This window comes from Gavialis gangeticus, unplaced genomic scaffold (assembly GCF_001723915.1).
Source record: "Gavialis gangeticus isolate Ggan-Ray unplaced genomic scaffold, GavGan_comp1, whole genome shotgun sequence".
Lineage (NCBI taxonomy): Eukaryota > Metazoa > Chordata > Crocodylia > Gavialidae > Gavialis > Gavialis gangeticus.
Window position 1 is genome coordinate 5,707,693 of NW_017729017.1, and position 14,685 is coordinate 5,722,377.

Sequence of the window (14,685 nt, forward strand, 5' to 3'; positions counted from 1 at the left end):
GGGGGGGAAATGCAGCTCAGCCTCTGCTGCTCCAGCCGGGCTCGTCCTGTCCCAAGCAGCACACAGCTCTGCCGCCGCTTCTGCTGGCCGGTGCAGACCTGGCTGGGCTCCTCTCGTCCCCAGCAGCGCGTGGGAAGCCAGCTTCAGCTGCATGCCACTTTTCCTGGCTGCTGCTGACCCGGCTGGGTCCATCCCATCTGGAGCAGCATGCGGCTGAAGCCGGCTTCCCATGAGCTGCTGGGGACGGGAGGAGCCCAGTCGGGTCTGCACTGGCCAGCAGAAGCGGCAGTGAAGCCGTGTGCTGCTTGGGACAGGACGAGCCCGGCCGGAGCAGCAGGGGCTGAGCTGCATTTTCCCCCTGCCTGCACCAGTCAGTCCAGAGCGGCACATGGCTCTGCCGCCGCTTCTCCTGGCTGGTGCCAACCTGGCCAGGCTCCTCCCGTCCCCAACAGCACGTGGGAATCCGGCTTCAGCTGCATGCTGCTCCGGATGGGACAGACCCGCCTGGGTCAGCACCAACCAGCAGAGGCAGCGGCGGAGCCATGTGCCACTCAGGACTGACCAGCGCAGGTAGGGGGAAAGTGCAGCTGAGCCCCTGCTGCTCCGGCTCGGCTCATCCTGAGGTTCATTTAATGTTTGTAAAATGCTTGGAGAGCCCTACATAGATGCACTGCATAGAAATGCAAAATATATTTTGACTTACTTGGTTGGCACCTTGGGTTGAGATTTTTAAAGCTGAGTCAAAAAGCTAACTTCCATTAAAATGAATGGGATTTAGAGGGCTCCAAATCTTTTATGAACTTTGTAACACGCCTATCTACCCCTTTTTGCAAATCTCAACCATAGTTTGGAAGCTTAGCCAATGAACATAAGAGCTTCTGAACATAAGAGCATAAAAAGTGCCATGCTTGGTCAGCCCCATGGTCCATCTAGCTCAGTATCCTGTCCTGAACAGTGGCAGAGGTGGATGCTATAGAGGGAGAGTTTTGAACTGGTTAGACCCATTTCATTGTCACTTCCTGCAACTTCATTGGTGTCTAAGGTTACGTGACATCACTTCGTGATGTGATACCACTTCCTGTGAGGTCTTTGAGTATGGCTCACCAGCCCACTGGATGATAAAAAGTTCATGATTCGGCCTCACATTCAAAAAGGTTGGACACCCCTACTATAATTTGTTCATACCTGCTTCCTCTTTAATTGGACTCCCATGAGAAAGATGTATATCTCAGCCTTGAACAAACCTCCCCACAAAGAGTGGAACCTCCTCTGTGTCCCTAATGTTCCTCTTTACATCCCTAAAATTCCTCTTTGCCTCAGATATTAGCTAGTGTAAGACCACAGCCTCAATTCCCTGTCAGCAACCTGAGCTTCTGGCTGAAAAGGAGCAGCTTTGAGAAGGCAAGATCTACTGAGGGAAAGGGACATTCGCCCATCTGTGATTAGAAAACTGTGCTCTAGGAAATTAGCTGAGTTAGCTTTCTCTTGCAGATAGAACACAGGCCTGAAAGGTACATGACAGTGTGTCACTGCTGTGTGACTTTTGACAGGGTTTGAAGAATTCACATTGGCAGTCTAGAACCAAGCTACACCTGTACAAAGATAGAGAGTGCTGCCCAGTAGGAGTGTGCGAAATGGGCCATATTCAATTCGGATTCAGATTTGATCCGAATCGGGGACAGTGATTTGATTCAGATCACTGTCCCCAATTTGATTCAGCCAAATCCGAGTCTGAAGATTCAATGCTGATTTAGAGTAACAGTGATTTAGCCATAGACACAGCTTTAAATGTTTTTTGTGCATACCTCGAGGTAGCAGGCATGGCTTATGAATGCTGCAATGCTGGGGTACATGGATCGTCCACAGGAGTGCGGGGGGGTCCCCCATGTGCTCAGCAGCTAACCGTGAAGTAGACTGGAAGTACTTCTGATCCACTTCTGGGTCCTCTGGGGAGCACACAGGGGACCCCCTCCCCCTGGCACCCCCAGGCCCAGCGATCAGCTGCAGGGGGACTCTGGGTGCCCCCCCAAGCCCAGGAGACACTTGTTGCCAAGCCAGGGGTTTGTGGGGCACTCCTCCTGCCCCCCGCGTGCTCCCTGGCTGACCTGGAAGTGGACAGAAAGTGCTTCTGGTCCACTTCTGGGTCTGCTCCCGAGCGCACTAGGGAGCCTCCCGCGCTCCTGTGGGATGCTCTATCCACCCCAGCTTCTCAGCATTCATGAGCTTCCTTGAGGTATGTAGAAAAAGCATTTAAAGCTGTGTCTATGTCCAAATCCCCAAATCTTTCCGAATTGATTTGGGGGGTTCTGATTCGATTCGGAGAAATTAAAGGGTCTCCTGATTTGATTTGGTGGCTGAATCTCTGAATCAGGCCAAATCTCTGCCAAATCAAATTGGGGACTGAAGCTTCATATAACCCTACTGCCCAGATGCAAGCCATGAGTTCTAACAGCTAACCTCAGGGCTGGCACTTTAGCATTCTCTTGCAGAGGCAATGCCCATAAAATGCAGGAATTTCTTGCCACTGCTTAGGGCCCTGGAAAAGCATCAGAGAAACTGCGCCTGACCCTCTGCTGACTTTCCCTAAGGTAAGTGAGAAGTAGCCCTACAGAACTCAGTGGGCGTGTCTACACATTCATTTAATGCACAGTAGTTACTGTGCATTTAGTTTAGTACTTCCTTAATGAAGTACTTACTATATGCGCAGTAACTGTAGTAGAGCTGGTGCACCGTTTTTTAGTGACACTTATTGCACAGTAGCTTAATACTACTGTGCAGTAGCGTATTAGCATGGTTTTTGCCCGACACACTACTGCACAATGTTATTAGGTTACTGCGCTTTAAGTGTCTCTTGTAGATGCACCCAGTGGCAAGCAAAAATAGTGTGTGTCTCTATATGACTCTCTTTGCATGTCTGCCTGATGCAGGGAAGGCATGCAAAAACCAACCACCACTTCTGCAAATTGTTCACAGTGGCTTCTGCTCACTCTCCTGAGCATGTGAGGTAGGTAACTGGGATGAATACCCATTTCTGCAAAGGATTGCACAGATCCTGAGCCAATTGAACACTGGCCTCAGCTTTGGCTTTACTAGTATTGTTGAAAAGATATCACTAAGGAACCTTCCCTGCCACAGTGAGTCACCAGGACAGGACTTGGCCAGTTTTATTCAGGATCTTAACAGGTAGGGTCAACAGAAGAGCCTTCCTACTTCATGAGAGGGAAATTCAGGGAGTCAGCAAATCGGGACTAGTGCGGTGTGCTTTTAACCAGAGGACCCAAGCCAGGCCTAAATCTGACATTCAGAACATAGAAAGCAGTAAACAAGCTGTCTTAACACTTCCAAGGGCATCCTAACAATGCAAAACCATCATGCCCGAGTTCAGCAAACACACTGCTGATACATAACGCATCCTTCAAAAACACTCCTTGTTCATGGAAGCTGTGTACACTGAAAACAGGCAAATGGTGAGTGCCTTGAATCTCCCATCTGTTCTGTCCTGGTGTTCTTTGTGGCATTGCAGAGCACACCCCATCCATCCCAACAGGAAAGGATTATGGCATTAGATCAACCAGCTGAGGACAGTCTCATTTTTGCCTTTTCTCATTATGGCCTCTTCTAAGCAATTTAATACATAGGGCTTTGTGGCTGACCTGCAGCTGCTGTGTCCTACAGAATATCAGCAAGCCTGTTAACAGCACCGACTAATTCTTCTTCCTTCCTTGCTAGTTAATCAGTGCTCATCTTTCATTTTAAAACTTCTCTTTTTCATATCTCCTTTGTTTGTTCTTGTTTGACCTACTTAATGTGTTCACTCTCCCCCTTACAGAACAGATGACAACCTCTGGAGAACTTTGAGAAGCATTCTATTTAGGGACAATCAATTAGATTGTGTAGTTTCTGGGTTTTTGTTCCCTCAGATTGTATTTTATTACCAGGGACATTTGCATGAAAATAAGTTCTCTCTTTCTTAACAGTTCATCTGCTTCTGCAGCTTACTCAACACCTGAAGTAAAAAATCCTTTGTCACATTGCAGCCACTTATTTCCCCAGCAACTTGCAGTGGTGAAACAAATAGACATAGTGGCATCAGGAGCATGTGAACTTCTAAGGAACAAAGACTGCTCTTCTCATCCTACTTGGTGGTTTCAGTCCTGTCCATCACCATCACCACAACTGGTATGAACTGGCAGTCTCAGCAGGGAAGTCCAAGCTTGAATGGCAAATGGACATTGAATATTGATAATGAGAAGGTGAACTGCTCTTCCGTAAGGGCCTACTGCAGTCCAGTGTGTCACTGAAGTCCCATGTAGGCTCTTTTGGGGGGTTTACATGCTTGGGCCTTTACATAGGAGTTTATTTAAGTAATATGTTTAAATCCTCATGTGGCAAGGCAAGTTGCTTCTTCACAGTTTTAGACAGTGGAGGGAAACCTGGTCTGTCCTAGAGACATACTACATTAGCAGTGATGGGGAAGTAGCCCAGGGGAAGTTTGCCCTCTCACTTTGCTTGCTGTATATGTTGTACGGCTAGGAGGAGAATACCTTTAATAAACAGAGACTAAGATAACAAAAGAAGCTGTCTGTCACCTCTTCCCAAAAGAACAAGCTTGAGAGAAGTTCTGCCAGGTGTCTGAGAATGTTCTACCAAATGTTTCTAAGGAGTGGAGGGCTAGAGTGTTCATGACCAGGTACTGTGATTGGCATTGCTATCTGACATACTGCTGCAATAAGCCAGAAGACAAGGAAATCTATCTATAACAATAAAAAAACCTTTGAACCATGTGTAGGTCCTGCCTCATCTGGAATCTCATGGATTTCCATGTGATGGATGTGCCCAACTCATAGCAAGGGAGCAGGATGGGGAGGCACAACTCCTCCTTCATTCTTGGGGTTAGTACTTCCATCCTACCCATCCCTCATAGGCCAGCTCCATATGAACGTGGCCATGCGGTATGTGGGGCTGCAGACTTAACATTCAGCTGTTCTCTTCTCTGCAAGGTAGCAGGGCTGGGGGTGGGGGGTTAGTCAAAGTCCCGTGGCCAAAGAAACCTGCGCAAAAAAACAAACAAACCAGAGAGGCGTATGTGGGGTCAGCGCTCACTGCTCAAAACTGGAGCCTGGCTGGCCGGAGACAAGCTCGGGCTGCCGGCCAGGCTCTGAGCGACAGGATCACCTCTGCTGCAGCTCCAGAAGGTCCCCAGGACCCCAGGTAAGGCTGCTGCTGGGGCCAGCCCATCCCCTACCCCACCCAGGATAACCTGCCATGCACCAGAGGACATGTGGTGCAAGCGGTCCCCAAGAACAAGTAGCAGCGGCACAAGGTGTGCCACTGCTTTTTTTCCCCAGGGAAGTAAATGTCCACCCTTGTGTGGATGCAGCCCTGGTGGTTCACTTTTCCTAACATGGAAGGGTTTTGCTTTGAGAATGAAGGCTGGCACCATGCAAGGAGTCAAAGGGATTTAGCACCCTAATTCCTGACAGGTTTGAGCATGTCCCTCGGCCTTCTTTGAAATGTTCAGGGTCAGATGAGAAATGTTACTTGCCTTACAACAGTGGAGGATTTGAGCTCAATCCTGGGGCTGACAGAACAGGCAGCTAATCTGCTGGGATTCACTGTCTCTACATAGAAGTCATAATGGTATGAAGGGTTCCTTGCAGCCTCCATTATCGCCACAGGACACCAAATCCAAAGGGCTAGAAAGTAATATGATGATGATTGAAGCTCAGACAGTGTATTCACTGCATCCTGCCAGGAGGCACATACAGAAAATATCTCACCAAAATTCAAGTCTCATTTCCTAAGGCTGATGTTCTGAACATGGACATGCCATCAGCTCCTATGCAAGTCCACAAGTGCGCCCTTACACTTCCAGGGCTGAACTCCAGCTGTGCAGAAGTCAGGCTAAGAACCTGGACAGAGAGCTTCCCTACAGAGCTTACACTGTTGTTAAATGTACACAGAAGACCAAGGTCCAGGATATACCATGCCTAAAATAGAAGTAGGCAAGGCTAATGGAATATCATATGGTAGGCCTACTTTGGTCAACCAGTGTTATGTAACAGCAGACAGTGAGGCAGCACAATTTAGTGACTAAAGACTGTGGATTACATACAGACTCTGTCACATCAGTGCCGTACTATTAACTTTAAGCCTCAAGAGGAGAATTTGGCTTGTGTTCTCCTGTAGCAACACCAGTACCCAGCTCTAGAACAGGAATCCCTGAATACTGATGCTTCAAGCTCCTTTATATTATCTATATATATTTTGCAATCAAGAGAATGTACCCCAGATACTGCAGAGAACTGCACAGCAAGATGAGGAGCAGCAGGATGAGGCTGGAGGAAGACCTGTTGTATAATGAATTGTTATAAGTAGAAGTTTTCTATTTTTATCCCCGTGATTAGATTCTGAACTCTTTGAATCATCATTAATGTAACGCCCTGGAAGCAGCCTGCAGCCTCAGCTGAATGCTGCATAAAGTGTTCCCTGCTAATTCGGGGAATGTTTGAAATCATGCGTGTAGGCAGACCTGCGTCATGTATGCCGTGGTGTACAAGTTTTTTCATTTCTTTGGTGGGGAGGGGAAGGTAGGGGACTTTTTCTTTTGCCAATTGAAAAGTCACTTGTTCCACATCCAGCCATTAAATACCATGTTGTTTGGTTTCTATATATAAAAGCACCCATGTGTTAGCAGTCAGATTGGATGGAGGAGGTACAGCTACTTCAGAGATTAAGGGCATGCTGAGGCCAAAGGGGTAAGGGCATGGGCTAGAGGGAATAAGCACAAGTTTCAGATAAAAAGATAAGATTGTAGATTTAGATTAGGTTGCTTTTCCCTGGTTGTACATGGTGATTAAAAGGTCTCTGGATGGGCTACATGGGAATTCAGAGCTCTCTTTGTGTGTTATGTAATTTAGTTGGCACTGATCAAGACTTGAGGTGAAAAATTCAAGGCCTTCATGAGAGACCTGTTGTCAGGTTCCTCACATTGCCTCTCCATTATACCAAGATTTAATCCATTGGGAATGCCCAGCAATAGTAGCGCTTCACAGCAGTTCTTACACCAGTTCATGCTTACTGGTATTTCTGCAGAGTGAAATCAGAGGCTGCCAAGAAAGGTCTGCCATCAGGAGCCACCAGGAGCATAATAAAGCTAGACAAAAAGAGTGACAGGTGCAAAGAAAGAAATGCACTGATTGGCTAGGGGTGGGAAGGCAGAGAAGGGAAAGCGGGTGGTGGTGGGGAATGGAATGGGGGGGGACAACAGACGGACAGAAATGGGAAAACAGTTATTCATGCTGTGATTCAGGCAGGCAGGCTGGAAAGGAAACAGAGCTCTTTATAAAGTCCCGATTTTTCAGGAATCAAGGCTCATTCAGCACTCAGTTACAGTGGAGCCACTGTGTCCACAGTGTAGGACATGGACTGGAGAGAGAGCAGACAAGGGCATCTTGGACTGGCGACTTGTGGTAAATGTTTGCATGTGGTATATGATTGTCTTGGGCTTGGCTGACTCCTCTGTTTGTGATGGTTCAGCCATTATGAAGGCCTGTACTGGCATTAACTCCAAGGAAACAATGAAGGTGAAAAGCAAAGGCTGAAATATAAAGTCCTGTTAAATATTTATTCCAGTAGAATCCTATGCAAACTAGTTGCCGGCACCCTGTAAATCCAATTCCCAGCCTGCAGAGCACCCAGAGAAATATCTATCACCCAGCTAGAAGAATCATGGTATACTTCTGCTGCCACTCTCGCTCTCATGCACATCCATATCTCTTCCCTATACATGCACATACCTGCACACATACTGTAGACATCTGTAACTCCCACACACATATGTATATCTATATCTGACCCAATAGATATACAACCATTCACACATACAGTAAGCCACACACCTTCACACTCCCCCTCTCTCTCTCTCTCTCTCTCTCTCTCTCTCTCTCTCTCTCTCTCTCTCTCGGCCAAAGACACATGTATAACCTTCACAAACAAAATAATATATACTTCCCCAAACATGCATGGATGCATGTGCATCTCTTATCCAGGCCCATGTGCATACAGACATACATGCCTCTACGCACTAATACTTCCACACATCTGAAAGCAGCAGTGGTCAGATAGGAAGCTACCCCCTCTAGCAAACCTGATTACAAGCAAATCCAACTGCTTCTCTGCTCTGTGGGACTGATTACATTGCAGGACATTTAAAAAAATGAGCACCACTTGATTCTGAAGTGGTGGAAAGCCTGTGCCATTGGACAGAGGTAAGCAGGCAATTCCAGGAGTCTGGGGTAGCAGGGAAAGGGGAATGTAGCCATGCTCCTTATTCATCTTTCTTCACTTCGTACTAAGTCCAGGGCTTAGGATTTGCCTTCTGCTCAAATAGATTTGAAATGGTTTCTACGCGTCTTTTGCTGGCTCAATCCAGCAGCATGGGAGTTTATTATTTTAGCATTTAGGCACATAAGAAAAATCACAGTGCTCTGCCTTCTTGTTGGCTGGAAGAGCCCCCGAATGGTAGAAATGGCTACGCTGAAAGAGCTTGTGCTTGCTTGCAGATGTCTGTTTAATTAGCCAATGTGTGACACAGCAGGGAAGTTAGAGAGCTGCCACTGAGGCACATGCTGGCTTCCGCAGTGATTACATGGTGGCTAAGTCTCTGCATCTCTGGGACCTCTGCTCTCTGCTTCATAAACATGAATTACAACATCCAGGCAGTAGAGGTGGGCACATGGGATGCCAGTAAATAAGGACATCTCTGTGCCACATGACCTGTGCTTCTCCAGTAGGAATAGAGGTGGCTGTGAGAGGCCCAGGGGCCATCACAGAGGCTACAATTCAGTGGCTCTTTGTTCAGTATCACGTTCCATTTTCTGTCCTAAACAGTGAGAGCCAGACCAGGAAGGAATTGCACTGCAGCCACAGAGGCAGCTGGGGGTGGGGGAAGGGAGATATGGAGGAGGAAGCCACTGCCAAATCTTTGCCGCCAGAAGACCCAGCAGAGACCAGATGGTTCTAGCTGCAGATTCTCCTCCCCACATGGCAGAAGGTTGAGTTGGAGAGGGCTACTGCAGAAATAAACCCCGCTGCATTCTTAGTGCTGCTGCTGGTAATTCCTGGTTTGTCTGTTGCATCTAGATTTTGCTTACAGATCCCATGTTGTCCTTCCTGGCTCTGGGCTCTCTCATTGCTGCTCCTTTCACCAGCCTGTCCAACCCCAGAGGGGATGTCAGGTGTCCAAACACACTGGTGCTCAGTGACAGGTTCCAGAGACACATGGTTGGGCACACCAGCATTCTGCAGAATTAACATTGTTCACGCATCCTCTGGGGCCTTGACCCACAAGGTGTGGTGTGGCTTAACTCCCACTGAAGTTACTTTATGATACAGGATTATGTCCCAAGCCTCTAACTAATAATTATGCCTGAACTTCCTAACTGTTACTCCAAAAAAGCCTGATTTTCTCCAGTCATTGCAACCCTTGTTCACTCCGGACCCTAACGGTGCAAGCTTCAGTTTTTACATTGTTAACTATTGTATATTTGCTTATATTGACAAAAGCGTGCAGTTATCCTGTGACTGTGGGTAAAACCTAGGTGTCACCAACCCCGTTCCAACTGCCCCCTTGTGTAGGGGGAGGAGTGTGGATACACAAATACCTATTTTTGTGGCCTGCAGCAATGCTGTTGCCCCCTGGGTGGTCAGAGATTGTTCTGAAGCTTCTGCAAACCTCTCGTGACTTTGGGAATGGGCAGATATCTGCAGGAATTTATCTGGCTCCAGAACCAAGCAAACTCCAAGCCCAGAGTTTCATTCCAACTGTGAATGCACAGTCTCCTCCTGTGAGCTCCTGGGAGGGACAGATGGATGCCTCAGTGACTGAAGAAACAGCCCTTTAGTCAGCAGTTAGTCATCAGTAAGTGTTGTGTATGAGGGACTGCTGAGCACTGCTTACAAGAATAAAAGGTTCTCTATGACTTTCCCAGCCCTGCCTGGCACTCTCCCTTCTCAGTGCCGTTCTCTTCCTTAGTTGTTCTTGAGGTCTTCCGAGAGCCTGTTTGAGTCTGCAGGGCATTTGTGTGCATGCTCTGGGAGTGGTGGGGAAAGGGGTGCTTTAATTAGAGCAGCTCCTGGAAGGGTGGCCTCCTTAAATTCAAGAGCTGCTCTAATTAAAGCACCTGGAGCATCGTGTGTATCAATGTCCCCATGCTGAAAAATAGCGGCAGGGGCACTTTAACTAATGCTCACTTGAACAGCTTTAGTTAAATCACCCCCACTGCCATTTTTCAGGAAGGGGACACTGATACATGTGATGCTAGAGTCTGCTGGAGCATGGTAATTACCATGCTCCAGCAGACTTGATTAATTGATGCAGCTCTGATGCGCTGTAATTACATGTCAGAGCAGCCTCTCTGCACATGTATAGGCATCCTCAGTGCTCAGCCTTGCTTTGCCTAATCTGCCTTACACACCAAATCCAAAAATATAGACCAAGAGCAATAAACAAGGCATGAGAACGAATTCCATGCAAGCTGTGATAGTGCATGGTGCTGCCTGGGTCACCCTCAAATAGCCTCTCAGCCTAAAACCCAGATAAGAGTCATGCCCTGTAAGGGTGAAAGGACCATAAACATGGAGAGAGACTTATGGCTATGGGGAATGTGTCTTGAAGCTTCCACAGATGGCTTCTCCCAGATGAGAAGGACCCTGGTCCCAGGAAGGAACCTTGTGAGCTGACTCAGAGTAGGGTGATGGATCTTTCCAAACCTATATTGTACAGCAGCAGCAGCAGCAACAGAGCAAGAGCAGCTGGCTTTGTACTTTCAGCCAGTGATGAATAGATATGAGGCTGCTGCTTTCTGAGCTCATGCCTGCATCATGATTCCAGAGATTCAACCTGGCTGTGCCACTCTACCAAGACAGTATGGTCATATGATGGATGTATAGGATCGTCCATACATCTTTAACCATTATCATCATTGTATTCCAGGACTCTCTTCTCCACCTGTTGTCTTCCTTTTGTCAAATGCACTGAACCAAAATGAGAGAGACCTAATTCTTTCAGTTACATTAGGAGGCAACCATAAGGCATCAGTTACCTTAGGAGGGCAAATATCATATGCAGTGAAGCCTCCCTCACAATGGAAGCTTCTCATGTCAGAAGGAAGGCTCTATTCAATGCTCACTGAAGCCCAGCGTAATGTCTCCCATCATCTCCAGCAGGACATGGATCATGCCCTCAGACCTGTAATCCCCCCGAGACATCACTGGAAGAAAGAAGAAAAATAGCAATAGTAGATCCCATTGGAGGGAGATCTCAGCAGGGCATGATGATTTTGCTCAGGCCAAGCTAGAAGCCATCCAGGGTAAGAGCCATCAACTCCCACAGGATTGGAGCTTGCATTTATTTTTCTAAACCTTGTGGTTTCAAAGTGAACCTGCTGATCATGAGCCCAGTGATGCCAACCTGAATCTGCAGGCAGACATCTCCTGTGCCTTAGCTGTCACTCAGAGCTTTCCCAGTCTTCAGCAGGGGAAAAACTAACCCCAGCGCTATCAAGTTAGGTCAGGGGCAGGCAAAATCCTGCCCAGGGGCCGGATGCAGCCCACCAGGCCATTCTATCTGGCCCACATGGCCCCTAAAAAAGTTAGAAAATTAATATTTATCTGCCCTGGGCTGCCTGTCATATGGCCCTTGATGGCTTGCCAAAATTCAGTAAGCAGCCCTTTGTCCAAAATAATTGCGTGCCCCTGAGTTAGGTTCACACACTTGTTGGAACATGTGAGATCTATGAAGCTCAGGCTTGTTTCACACACAGCTGCTTCTTGGGATGCAGAAAACCCAAGGAACAAAGACCTGTGGGATGTCATGTGGCATTGCCTGCCATCTTCCCCGGCCATCAGAAAGCAGGGCCAGGGCTGAGTAAGTGAAGACAGACCCTATTACAATAAGCTGGGGGAGGAGGGGCACAGCAGCTCTTTCCCCTGGAACCTTGGCTCCTTCTTTGGTGAGCAGAAATGTGCCTTTGCCTCCAGCTACCTGTCAGAAACCTCTGACTTCTTCAACACACTAAAGCTTGTCTGCCTTTGATTGAAATCCCCTCCTCTCTCTTGGTTACCACCCTCCTTGCCCTTTCCCCATGGGACCTCATGGTTTGTGATAACTGAGTAGCTTCTCCTTGGAGCACTGGAATCATGAGCTTTTCCCAGAGACTGGGCCGGTGGTGTGCCCAGCACGTGGCTGAAGGCTGCCCTGGGGAGTTGTCAGTGACTCCCTGATGCTCCATCAGAGAAGGCATAACTAAGCATCCTGGCAGGGCAGCTTGGGGCAACTCAGGCCGTGCAGGGCAGAAATAGTCCAGCTCCAGCTGCCGCAGCTCACAACCCTTGATAAATTTGCAAGCTGCAGGGGTCACGGATTTGGGAAAATCAATTTTATGCTTTTCATCCTCCCAAATTAAAAACATGGCAGCAAAGGAGTTTTTCCCCCTCCCCACATCTCTCTAGGAAGCAGTAAGGATTGCAGTAGGGAATTGAAATGTAATAAAAACAGCTTAATCTGGCTAAGGGGGATACTGGCTCAGCAGAGAGACTGCTGTCACCTCTGCCCTACTGGGGTGGGAGTCAGCAAGGGAGCAGCAGGACAGGGGGATTTGCACTATCTTGCCTTGGAAAGAAATGGAGGGCCCTCATCTCCCAGTACTAGTGGCAAAGTTCACCTACACCCACCACCCAGGGGCATGGGAATGCCAGTCGCAGGGTTTGATGCCAGCAGAGTGCTGTGCAGGAGGGAAAGGCACCTTTTTGTTGCCATTAAATCAAAGGAACTCCCCTTCTTGTATGAGGAAAACCTGTCCTCCTTGAATCCCATCTTCTCAGATTCCAGCGTAGGCAAGATGCATGCATAATTGATACAGCAGCACATCATCCTGAAATAGAGAGTTATTGCTCCCAGCAAGTCTACTGGTTTCCCATGCATTTAAAAATTGCCCTCCTACCCATGGCACAGTCCTCATTGTCCTCTATTCCCCTCCCCTAAGGAAACAGCCATCCTTTCGCTCTCATACCATTACTGGTGAAAGAGCCTTCCTTTCTGTGGCTTCTGTTGCATCTTCTCTGTACGTCCTGGCCTCTATATTCTGTTCCGTCTCAGCTGACCCTTTATATAAGGTGTTTCCCAACTTTACCCATTTCTCTTTTCCTCCATGCTATGATCTTTAATTTAAGGCAGTTTTGTTTAATTCTGAGGCACAACATCTACAGAGGACAAAATACAGCAGATGATGATGTGCTTTATGGCTGGCAGACTGGACAAAAAATTCAATAACTAAAGTTTCTCCTAATACAAGTCAGGGGATTTCCAGCTGAAATATTGACCCCCTTTGTCTGCATTATAAGAGGCATATGTACTGTCAATATTGTGAGAAATCCCAGTAAAGACAGATCAACATCTACATTATGTTTTCCTGAGGAAATATGCTTCATGAGAAGGGGGGGGGGGGTGTGCGCGCGCCCAGATCTAGCTCAAGGTTTTACTGTTTGCTATACTTATATAATTGTAGTAGTGGCTTAGTAAAAATAGCTCTTCATTTAGGGCTCAGTGTCAACCCATCCTAATCCATGGGTTGTGGTGCAGGACCCAAAATGCAGTGTGAATCTGGGGGTCAAGAGAGCCATGGGACTGAACAGCAGAAGAAACCCCACTGGGGGCAACAATCAGCTGAGTGCCACACACCAGACTACCATGGTGGCTTCTACTGGAGCAGGCTGAATGAAGTTGAGATGGGCAGGCCTAGTTGTGGCTGTGGGCAGTCAGACTCAGGGTCAAGGACCTGAGTCCAGAGCAAAAATTCAGAATAAGGTCATGGCCAGGGTTTGGAGATGGCAGTCACACCAGAGTCCAGATACCAAAGTCATGACTGGAGTCAAAGAACCAGAATGGTGATCGGAAATAAGCCAAGGCAAAGTAGCCAGGTTTAGGGTCCTGGGGTCAGGAATAAGCCAGGATCAGGATAACAGTTTCAGGATTTGGTCCCTTCTAAAGTTTGCCACAGTTTCCCTGCCTATTCATGCATGTCAGGCAGTATCACCATTAGCAGGTTTGATCTCTTTCCATAGACTAGATTCCGAAGACTGAATTCTTTCCTACTTTGGAGCTATAACTATTTCTTCCATTTCTTTCAATTCCTGGTTTCAGTCCTTTAGCCAACTGGTTGACACTATGTTAACTTCAGAGCACAAGCAAGCTATGGGCTGTCTGGCACTTGCATGGTTCTTTAGTTTTTCTGAATTCTGCCGAGTCAGAATGATTAGGGACTTGAAACAGCAACCTGGACCTTCCCAGCCCAGCTTGCCTTGTAGCTGGGCACCGAGGGCATGTGCCAAATGGCTTCTATCTGAAGGCATGACAAGAGTCTATGCGAGTGTGTGTGCACCTGTTAGAAGGATTGGGTGGGGTGTGACTGATGGTGAGCTGCAGGGCAAAGGCTGCAAAAAGGGGTATTTTTGGAGGAAAGTGGCTCCATAAGCCTGATTGTCATGCATGTTAGAACCATGAATGTACATACAAAATGAAGAGGCAATTATAGTTTCATAGTTTCTAGGGTCGGAAGGGACCTGAGCAGATCATCTAGTCCGACCCCCTGCCATGGCAGGAAGAGCACTGGGGTCAAATGAACC

General features: G+C 47.7%; 1 protein-coding gene across 6 annotated transcripts in view; it reads left to right on the forward strand.

The window, feature by feature from the left end:
* DLGAP4 (DLG associated protein 4) overlaps positions 1 to 14,685 on the forward strand; it is a 180,885-nt gene that overhangs the window by 786 nt on the left and 165,414 nt on the right. For all 6 annotated transcript variants that reach the window (XM_019513057.1, XM_019513051.1, XM_019513056.1 and 3 more), the window contains exon 2: positions 11,230 to 11,372. The gene's annotated coding sequence lies outside the window, so the exon portion shown is untranslated. The remainder of the gene's footprint in view (positions 1 to 11,229; positions 11,373 to 14,685) is intronic.